Source organism: Berghia stephanieae, chromosome 1 (genome assembly GCF_034508935.2).
Source record: "Berghia stephanieae isolate SIO BIC M18660-M18661 chromosome 1, UCSD_Bste_1.3, whole genome shotgun sequence".
Lineage (NCBI taxonomy): Eukaryota > Metazoa > Mollusca > Gastropoda > Nudibranchia > Aeolidiidae > Berghia > Berghia stephanieae.
Genome location: NC_088360.1, coordinates 71,145,171 through 71,157,119, shown reverse-complemented (window position 1 = coordinate 71,157,119; position 11,949 = coordinate 71,145,171). Strand labels below are relative to the sequence as shown.

Sequence of the window (11,949 nt, the reverse complement as noted above, 5' to 3'; positions counted from 1 at the left end):
TTGCTTGCTACCCTTCTGATAGGGCGCTATTCTATCGCAAAGTACTTTCTGACAGATCTAACAACAGACCCAGTTAAACAATCACTGTTGAGTGGGCAGAGGAGTCCAAAAAATAAACCCAGTGAAATTCGACCTCACCCGGTGAAGTCTCAGGCTTGACAGTTGCTGTTTTTTTTTTAATTTTTTTTTTTTTTTTTTTTTTTTTTGCAAGATGAGGGTCATTTTAATCAACCGATTGTACAACAAGTTTTCTGGCCAAAATGTGTTTTTCCGAAGAGTACGGAAGTATCACTGAACATCATGTAGCCGTGGGTCCCTGGGTCGAGACCTGCTGTCAGCCACAGACAAGGAGGTCCTGTATTCTCTACGCTGTCAGCAGCGCAACGGTAAGCTGACCTGCCTAGTAGGTACTGTACTACGAAAAATTCATAGAATTAATATTATAACAGCACGCTCTCAAATGAAGCAAGGAAACGGGGGGGGGGGGGGGGGGGGGGGGAGCGTCCAAAAGAGACTTGGAGGAGAAGCCTTCACCAAGATTTAGTGCGTCTCCAATCTTACTTGGAGTGAGGCAAAAAAGAGGCGTCCAAAAGAGACTTGGAGGAGAAGCCTTCACCAAGATTTAGTGAGTATCCAATCTTACTTGGAGTGAGGCAAAGGTCTGTGCCAAGGACAGAAAAAGATGGAAGAGGCCCTATGCTTCGCCAGGAGCCGAGAGGCATAAGTTAAGTAAGTCACGAATTTTTATCTCCAGCTACAGAACTGCATTCACCTTCACCTCTTTGACTCAATAAATCTTGTTGAAAAGAAAAGTTTAGTTCCTCATAAACTATATTCAGGACTTTGAGCATTTTTGGATTGGATCATAATATTGAGGGCTAATTATTTGTTTTTCTGAATTTTTTAAGTGATTTTTTTCCCCTTGGAAAATACGAATTTTTGAAATTTCAATTGGGCAGTTCTACGTGAAGTCTCAGCTCTTTCTTAAAGGGCTCTTTACTCTCATACCCCGACCACGCTCAGGTGTAAAAAGAGTACCCGTTATCTATGTCTAAAAATACAAATGCCTTACGGGCACTATGTCTTTTTCTACATTTTAAGTGTTTTGATATTATTATAAGCTCAAAAGTTAAAGACTTTAGTTAGATGAGGCATGCGACCTGTAACAAATCATCTTTAAAATCAAAAAAAAAAAAAATAAATAAATAAAAAAAAAATAATAATAAAGAAAAAACTAACAAACAAATAAATAAAAAAACAAAAAAAAAAAACAAAAACCCAAAACAACAAACTAAATTTTTTAAAAGAAAACTAACCAAAAAAAAAACACAAAAAAGAACAACAATAAACACAACATAATAAAATAAAAGCAACCAAAAACAACAACAAAACTGGACAATCTAACGCCGAAAGAATAAAAGTTATAGAAAATCTCAATTGTTGGATTATTTCTCCCTATAAAAACAACATTTTGGTCATTGGTCAATTCACGATGTCATGTAAACATTGGAAAGTTTACTGAAGCATATTATTGTAAACAGAGCAGCAACATTTATTGTTTTCATCTTATACCCATTTATTGATTGATTGATTCATTTATTTATTCGTCCGTTCGTTCATCATTCATTCATTTATTCATTCATTCGCTCATCCATTTGTCGGTCTGTTCATCATTCATTCTTTCATTCAATGGCTCATTCATTCATTCGTTCAATCATTCATTAATTTTCAAATATTGAATCCTCGATTCATTCGCTTATTCCTTAAATCATTAACTTTACTTATATATTTCTTCAATCTTAATCTAGTTTGTACGTCTTACCTTTATATAAAAAATAGTCTTTCCCCCTTGTTCCATTGTTTTCATACAAAGATTTGGTCGTATGTGAGGAAATGAATAATACCCCCCCCCCCCTCCCCACCCCTTTTTTTTCTTGTTCATTACTTTCTTATTCTGTAATATGTTTATTATGAACATAACATTTTTTTCCCGACACCCATTTCTTTCTCTCTGCCCGTCTTTCTTCTTTCATTCTTTTCTTTCTGTCCATTTTTAAAATTTATTTTTTTTAGTTGCCACATGTTCATAATACTTGTATTTTGTCGCTTTCTTCTTTTTTATGTTTTTTTTTTTTTGTTTTATTTTATTTTCCATTGAAAACAATTATTTATCTATAAATCAATTGACTGAATAATTAATTAATTGTTATAAAAAAAATGATTTTCTTGTCGCAAGCGTGGATTAATTTAAAAATTGAGGTGTCACCTCCTATAAGACTATAAGACTGAATATAATTGAAAGTTTAAAATTTATTATATAGATATATAATGTACGTATCTAGACGCTAAATCTAAAGCACATCAGCTCAATGTGTTGTTACGCCTGAATATACGAATGTCCAATTAAAATCTAATTAATACGTAACAACACACTCTTTCTGACATTTATAAATGAAATCTTATAATACGACTGCTGTTTTCCCCTGAAAAGCATTTAATTTTTCCAAACGCCATACTCGAGAAAGAAAGCAAGACATTGGCAAGAGACGGGTAAAAACACTCCAAGCCCCCTCGGATGACAGACAACAGTAATAAAGTCGCTGACAAGCGTTCATCTCAAATCCGTGCACACTGTGTCGACTCCCTGGAGCACACCGGGCAAGCGCTCTCATTGGCTCTCTCAGGCTTCACTCAATCGGCACTCACCGCTGCTTCACAGGTCCTCTAGCCAGCTCTCACCATTCGTCAGGCTCTACTCGGGTAGAAATAGGGGAGGAGCTTAGCCTAGACCCCAGGTCGATACAGTCTTCAGACCCCGACCAGTAACACAAGCGCGCTGATATCGCTCTATTGTTATGTCTTGTATACGAATGTCACCCCCTTCACCACCCCTACCCGTACAATTGGTGTATTGTTATGTCTGAGAGAGATATATCGAGTGTGTTTGTGTGTGTGTGGCACGATACGGCAGGACGTAGTAGGACGAATGAAGGCCGATCTAATCCCTAGCCCGTCATCAAAAACATGAAACACCTCCTCGTCTTGTGCCTAGACACTCATTTATTGGCGGTTGAAAAGCTGTTGTAGCCATTTTAGTCAAGACCCTTGTGGTGCCCCAATCTCAAGACTTTATGCAGTATAGTGGCTACTGAAGCATTCTGAGAGTACCCGTTGGAGTACCGGTTCTCGGTGCTTAGGACCACCTCGATATAGGCCAGGAGAGGTACCCATCCTGTAGCAGAACAGATTTCAAGATCTTCCTTGAGAGATTCTGAGGACAATCGCTCCAATTCTTCAAACTTTGTGTTCTTTTATTGTTTGGATGCCTTTTCGTGAATAGCGAAATAATTTTAGAGACATTGATAGTTCTTACCGCTGATGCCAATTTGATGTGTTGATCCTCTTTGATTATTGTCGTGGCTAAGATTAGTTTTTCCTGAAACTCTTGGACAACGTTTTGACTTTCATTGATGCGAAGGATAAGTGTGCTGATTTTTTTTTCATACTCACCCAATTCAGTGTGAGGAGATGTCTTGACCACTCACGTGCGCATTGAGAACTCTCAAAGAAAGGTAAGTCCCTTTAATCGTTGTGTGCTGATTGTGTCATTGTCTATCTATTCTTTTCTCTCTCTGCAAGTTCTAAATGTGTATTTCATTCCTTGTATTTTTTTTTTTTTTTTGCGACACCTCTTTTGATTAAAACAAAACAATAAAAAAAAAAAAAAAACAAGATAGGCAAATACATTTTGTAATAATCACCAGAAGTCAGTTCACCTTCGATGTCAAGATCGAATAAAATTTCAAATCAAAACAAGTTATGATTTTACTTTAATTCTGAATGAATTTGTTGGTGGAAGAAATAACAATGTCAAAACAACCCTGCCTTTTACAAGATTGGTGAAACGGTTCTGGCGCTGACATTGGTTGAGATCATTGGTTGCGCTGAAACAATCATTGTACGTAGAAGTATTTGAGTCGGGACGACAGCCTCTCTACACGTTCCCGAAAAGTAAACAACTACATTTATATTTCTCTTTCACTTTGCCGGATTAATGTAATTCCGAAAAATAATTCAGACAAGAAAATGTTTTAAGTAAAATAAGAGTTGTCATTTTCTTTCTTTAAAAAAAATTATCTATGCTGTAAGCGAAAATAGTCACGCTACTAAACTAATACAATAAAACAAAAGTAATGTCAAATCTTATTGTATTTACTTTTTGATTGGTACAAAATAATATAACAATTGGCAATTTCCAGAGAGGCTGAATAAAAATAACGTTCCTTTATTTATGGTAACGAATATCTAATTATATGTTGTTTAGAAGGAAGGCCCAAGGTTTTTACTATCATCATAATGTCATTATTGTTTTATTATAATCTAATACTATTTATAATTTTTTTTTTTAAATCATGGTTTACCTAAAATGAAAAAATCAGGTTTAAAGTACAACCTGCAAAAAAATAACCCGTCATCATGCTTTAAATAAAATAAACGCAAATTAATTTAGTCATTTTCCATTTCCAATTACATTAATTGGTCGCTGTCAATGATAAAACATCAACCAATTCATAGACAGATCGTTCCAAACAATAAAGCTGACAATGAGTTAGTTTCGTATGGCAGCTGTTTCTCTATTTACTCATTACGTCCCTCGTGAAGGGATCAAAACATCAGCGCTGATGAGATCGATCTTGTTTGTCTAAACAATTAAAAATGAAACAAAACAACAACAACAAAAGACAAAAAAAAAAAGATGTTAAGTCCTGCCGTAGGGCCTTGGGGCCCATGGAATAGGTATTAATAATAATATTTTGTACAGATAATAATAATAGTGGTGTTGTATTTAACATAATAATTGCCTTTCAACCTTTGAAAATAAGCAAGTACTTTCCAAAAGATCTATAATCTATGTTAGACCGAGCATTTTATTTATTCATAGTGGGATAGAGACACATACAGACAGACAAACACACACACACGCTCACATATACACACATATACACACACACACACACAGAGAGAGAGAGAGAGAGAGAGAGAGAGAGAGAGAGAGGGGGGGGGGGGGGGGTTCTTTAAAAAAAAATAATTAAAAATCTGACTTATAATCGAAGTTCCGAATCAGTGGCGTGCAGTCCCAAGCTCTATAAATAGTTCCGCAGTCAACTCATTACAAAAAGAGAAAAGTTATGAAGTTTGAAATCTCCATTTTAAAAAGAAACAACTAAATACAACGTTGTTGGGGAAGTGCGCACCGAAGATAAATTTAAACAAAAAAAAAATAAAATAAAATAAAGGGAGAAGGGGGGGGGGGGATCAAACTTAGAAGATGTAAATTTGAATGAAAAGTTTGTTTCATATCAGAATGCAAGCAGGTTATAACATTATTATACAAATATTCAACATTGATGATAGCATAAAGGATGTTATCCTTGAATGCCGTGTATAATAGGTATGATGTTTAAACGGTGTAATTTATCCAAAGATAGCAAGCAATTGCTACTGTTGGTTTCACGCTATAGAAAAGGGATAAACTCCGGCGCCATGGCCCTGAAAGACTACTTTAAAGTATGACAATTCAATATCAAATATTATCATTTAAAAGAAAAAAACCTTTATAGAAGACAAAAATAACGGATTCATATTTATTCCTTCTAAACTTTCGAACAATTATATTGTCACGTCTAAGTTTTAATCGGTATCAAATTATACAGATTTTAAAGGGTAAATTGGGACAACTCCGGACTTTCTCTTCCAAAACCAGATTTTTAAACCAAGTTTATGAGGAAAAGCGATAAAAAATATTGTTATTCTTCTAGAAAATGGATTTTTAGCCAAATCATATTACACTATATTACCCATAATATTTAAGTCTTAAGTGTCTTCAAATGGCAGTTTGTTGCAGTTTTGAGTTTATTCCAATATTCATCTTGACATATGGATATTAAAAGTTTGAATTTGTTGCCTGTGGCGGGCAGGCCTGGTAAAAACATGAAAATCAAAAAAATAAAACGAAACAACAAAACAAAACAAAAAGTAAAATCAAGCAACTTACAAGCGAAGAAAAAAAAGAAAAGAAAAAATGAAACGAGGACAAACACTAATAAACAAACAAACAAACAAACAAAAAAACAAAAAACAACAAACTCCAAACCCTCATAAATATAAAAAAGACAAACAAAACAAATAACAAATAACAACAAACAAAGAGAGAGCGAGAGATACAAAATGTTATGAGAAGTTTTAGATGATACAATCTTAGATAAAACAGCAATTTGTAAAAATGCAAGCAGGAAATACAAAAAGGTTTATTTATTTATTTACTGATCTATTTATTAATTTATTAATGTATCTATTTGTTCATTTATTTCTTTACTTATTATTACAATTTACTTATTCATCCATCTAGACATCTCTATTTATTTATAATCATTTTTGTTATGCGTTGTATTATATTTTATTTGTCAGATCACTATCCACAACTCTGTGGTTAGATGAAGGTTTATTTGACTCAGTTGTTAGAGTAAATCGCCTCGTTAACAATGGTTTCCCATCAGCGACTACTATACAAAGTCCTAGATTCCCATTCATTTGCAGTGAAATCGGTCCCCTTGTAGAAGAGATTTTTTTTTTCTTTTCTTCTGACCCACCTATATGTTCACATCTGTGATTAGATGGCTGGGTCTTTAAGATTTGACGGAAAGTACTTGGCAACATATTAGTTTCATCCGACGTGTACTAATTTGCAGATCTATTAGCCCAATTCTTTATGGGCTCATTGTTGTAATGGAAATATCAAAATAGGACGCAAAATATTGTCCATTACAACCATGTTAAACTAGGCCCATAAGGATGTCAGACCTGTAAATATTATGTACACGTTGGTTTTATCCAACGGGTGACAAGAAATCATTATTGTCCTTTTAACAACAGAAACGGAAATATACTTCAGCTCCACTGGCCTCGTGGCTCTGAAGAACCACATTGTGGGTATCTAATTTTCCTGGTTGTAAAACAGTCCAATGATTTGTTTCCTAACAATGTTAAACAGTATTTGTTTATAGAATATTACGTATGGCTAATCGAATATAACCTATTCAATGAATTTAAACTACTGATGTTGATGAGATGATAATGATGGTGATGATTGTCATAGTAACAATAATAGTAGTAGTAGTAGTAGTAGTAGTAGTAGTAGTAGTAGTAGTATTAGTAGTAGTAGTAGTAGTAGTAGAAGTAGTAGTAGTAGTAGTAGTAGTAGTAGTAGTAGTAGTAGTAGTAGTAGTAGTAGTGGTAATAGTAGTAGTAGTAATAGTAGTAGTAGTAGTAGTAGTGATGGTGGTGGTAGTAGTAGTAGTAGTAGTAGTAGTAGTAGTAGTAGTAGTAGTAGTAGTAGTAGTAGTAGTAGTAGTAGTAGTAGTAGTAGTAGTAGTAGTAGTAGTAGTAGTAGTAGTAATAATAAGATAATAATGACGATGATGATGATGAGGAGGATGATGATTGTGATAATAATGATAATAATAATAATAATAATAATAATAATAATAATAATAATAATAATAATAATAATAATAATAATAATAATAATGATGATGATGATGATGATGATGATGATGATGATGATGATGATGATGATGATGATGATGATGATGATAATAATAATAATGATAAAAATAATAATGATGATAATATTAATTATAATAACAATAATATAAAGATAATAATACTAATAAAGACAACAACAACAATAATAATGATAATAATAATAATAATAATAATAATGATAATAATAATAATAATAATAATAATAATAATAATAATATGATGATGATGATAATAATATAATAATAAATAATAATAATAATAATAATAATAATAATAATAATAATAATAATGATAATAATAATAATAATAATGATAATAATAATAATAATAATAATAATAATAATAATAATAATAATAATAATAATAATAATAAAATGATAATAATAATAATAATAATGATGATAATAATAATAATAATAAAATAATAATAATAATAATAATTAATAATATAATAATAATAATAATAATAATAATAATGATAATGATGATGATGATAATAATAATAATAATAATAATAATAATAATAATAATAATAATAATAATAATAATAATAATAATAATAATAATAATATAGTGGCTTTAGTTCAATTTCATCGCGACCCAAAGTACAAAACACTGTGTGCAACCTTGACCGTTTATAGTCTGATTGATACGATTTAGTGAGAACTAGTCATAGACATGACTGACGAAAAACAATAACAAAGAGTTGAGCGACGTCAACTTCGTTCCTTCGATATCTTACACTTTGTTATTGTGAATACTTATTTGACACAAAACTCCATTGGTCCATTGTTCCAAACCGTTTTGATTCGACATCGATACCAGATAGACACGGTGGCTAACTCAGACCTGTCGACTGGACAAGTAAAATTATTATCATTATTATTATTATTATTATTATTATTATTTTTATCATCATTATCATCATTATCATCATTCATCATCATTATTATTATTATTATTATCATTATTATTATTATTATTATTATTATTATATTATTATTATTATTATATTATCATTTATTATTATTATTATTATTATTATTTATTATTATTATTATTATTAATTATTATTATTATTATTATCATCATTATATATTATCATCATCATCATCATCTATTATTATTATTATTATTATTATTATTTTATTATTATTATTATTATTATTATTATTATTATTATTATTATTATATTATTATTATTATTATTATTATTATTATTTATTATTATTATTATTATTATTATATATTATTATTATTATTATTATTATTATTATTTATTATTATTATTATTATTATTATTATTATTATTATTTTATTATTATTATTGTTATTATTATTTTTATTATTATTATTTATTATTATTATTATTATTATTATTATTATTATTATTATTATTATTATTATTATTATTATTATTATTATTATTATTATTATTATTATTATTATTATTATTATTATTATATTATTATTATTATTTATTATTATATTATTATTATTATTATTATTATATTATTATTATTATTATTATATTTATTATTATTATATATTATTATTATTATTATTATTATTTTATTATTTATTATTATTATTATTATTATTATTATTATTATTATTATTATTATATTATTATTATTATATTATTATTATTTATTATTATTATTATTATTATTATTTTATTATTATTGTATTAATTAATTATTATTAATTATTATTATTATTATTTATTATATATATTATTTATGTTGTTGTTGTTGTTCTTGTTGCTGTTGTGTTTAGCCATATGTGATTACTAAAAGAATGTTATTCTTTTATTATTGTAAATGATATAATCATTTATTCGGAGAGATGTTATGGTTACTGGCGACGTGCACTTCTTTGCAGGTCTGATAACCCAATATCTTATGGGCTCATTGTTGTTATGAGAATCTCCAAAAATAGTGCGCAAAATATTGTTCATTACAACAATGTTAAACTAGGCCCATAAGTGGGTTCCGATGTCAGACCTGCATATGTACACGTCGGTTATTGGCTAATGGCCTAAAATAAAGTCTTGAACATAAAAGTTATTTTTAGGACGATTAAAACATTAAAGTCGCTAGACAATGGACAAGTATTTTACCTATTGCATTTACTTCATGATGTTTGCAACACGATACTCTCGGTTTTTGTGGCCATTAGACATCACTGAGCTGGGAGAATCATTTTGGGTGATTTGGACCACCTCACACTTTGGTCCACTTTTAAAATCATCAATTTACGCACACAAGGATTAAATTACACTTTAAAATCCTTAGAATTGTGTTTTCTGGCATGACTTTCAATTTTAATAATTTTTAATGACTTAGAGATCAGATAATCATGACGTTTTGAAATTGGAGCCAAAAGTTTCGTAATTCTACAAAACGTATGGCGGCCATGCATTCTGTTCATTGATACAGCACTATAAACACATTGCCACACTTGAATGAGATGGAAGCGCATAACTTACTATAACATAACATAACATGATTAAATGCTTAATCAATGATCATATCCTTTAAATGCCTTTGATAATATGAAAAATACACTATTATGGTCTATCAATAATATCACTGATGGATCATTAAGCATATGAGTAAGAAAACATTAAGTGGTCGTATTGGAATCTAAGATAAAACAACTCTAGGTCTATTGAAGTTTTAAACTATCCAGAGAACACATTCTTTGTTTTGAATCTAATATCATTCAACAAGTGAATAGTTCGAAACATTCAAGATTTTAGATACTGATTGGCTCTGAAATGAACACAATTTTAATCGATCGATAATTAAAGGACAATATTTCTGGCCAATTTTTTTTAGAATTTGGTTTTTCAGATTACGAGTGCAGAGAGTTCCTTCCAGGCGAATTTTACCCTTTGCAGTCCTGCCTACAATTACGAAAAATTCGAAGAATTAGGAAATTTTGGCTCCAATTTCAGAACATCATGAGGATCTTTAGGTCATTAAATCTTATTGGAAATGAAAGTCGATGACAGACTACATAATTTTAAGATTTTTAAAGTGCTACTGAACCATTTTGGGGGTAAATTGTTGACTACAATGTTTATCACCAAACTATTACGAACTTTTGACATTTCAAGTAGACAAGTCTGCTTTTGACATGTTATTTATTATGTGGTGTCATGTGGCTAGTTTAAGGAATAAATTATAAATCACTGTCAATCTCACTGATCATTTATTTATTTATTTATTTATTTATTTATTTATTTATTTATTTATTCATTCATTTATTTATTTATTCATTCATTTATTTATTTATTTATTTATTTATTTATTTATTTATTTATTTATTTATTCATTTAACATAACACATCATAGTAAGTGTTGCTTAGGTTCAAATTATGCTTTTAAATACCCTGTGAAAAACAATGAAAGGTTCAGGTTAAAAATTCAGGGATATGAACATAATTATTATCATCATTTACATCATAAATAATTTTAAAATTATATCAATGAAAATCGAATTCATCAAATTCAAATTTATACTATAGAACTGAGCAGTTGTCTGTCCATTGTATTTTTGAAGTGCATTATACTTTTGTTGTCTTTGGTTATAAAATGTAAACTGTTCCATTTATAATTTGTCCTTACAATAAAAATATATATATATATACATTTTATTCCTATATGTTTATATTTATTTTTCTATATCATAATTTCATATTTCGTCCATTATCCCTTCACTGATTTATGAGTTGAATTGTTTCTTTATTGTTTACTATATTATATTAACCAATAAGAGCAAATATGATTTTCTTCATAGGATCACGATCGACGTGTACATATTTGCAGGTCTGATCACCCAACGCAATTATGGGCTTGATTTAACATTGTTGTAATTGACAATGTTTTGCGTTGGTTTGAGGTGTATTTTCATGACTACAATGAGCCCATAAACATTTGGGTTATCAGACCTGCAAATGATAAGTATGTTGATCACGATAAATACTAATTTAATTCCATTAGATCGTCGTTGGAGATGGGGCTATGTACAGCGCATTGGGCATGATTCAGATTTGAACGTTTTAATTTCTCTTTATTAATTGGATATACGTACCAATAAAAAAACGATTTGTGTCGGCTAAATGCAGTCTCTCGTTATATTTTCTTCCCAATAAATCAGATATTCAGTAAATCAGTGGCTTTTATAACAGATAGATGAAAGATAGAGGTCGACTGGATAGTGGGTCAACATAATTATATGGAGCTAAAATATTCATTCAGTTTTCATTCATTATCGTTAGAATTTGTCAATGGTGATAACAAATAAATAAGAAATAAAATAATATATAAAACATTT

General features: G+C 29.6%; 1 protein-coding gene across 2 annotated transcripts in view; it reads left to right on the top strand.

Moving 5' to 3' along the window:
- Nucleotides 1–200: 200 nt before the first annotated feature.
- Nucleotides 201–11,949, top strand: part of LOC144981008 (homeobox protein Nkx-2.4-like) — a 43,493-nt gene continuing 31,744 nt past the window's right edge. Inside the window, exon 1 of one of the 2 annotated variants that reach the window (XM_078929081.1) lies at nt 201–386. The gene's annotated coding sequence lies outside the window, so the exon portion shown is untranslated. Of the gene's footprint in view, nt 387–3,039; nt 3,573–11,949 lie in introns of those variants that run through there. The other variant, XM_078929072.1, reaches the window with a different exon arrangement.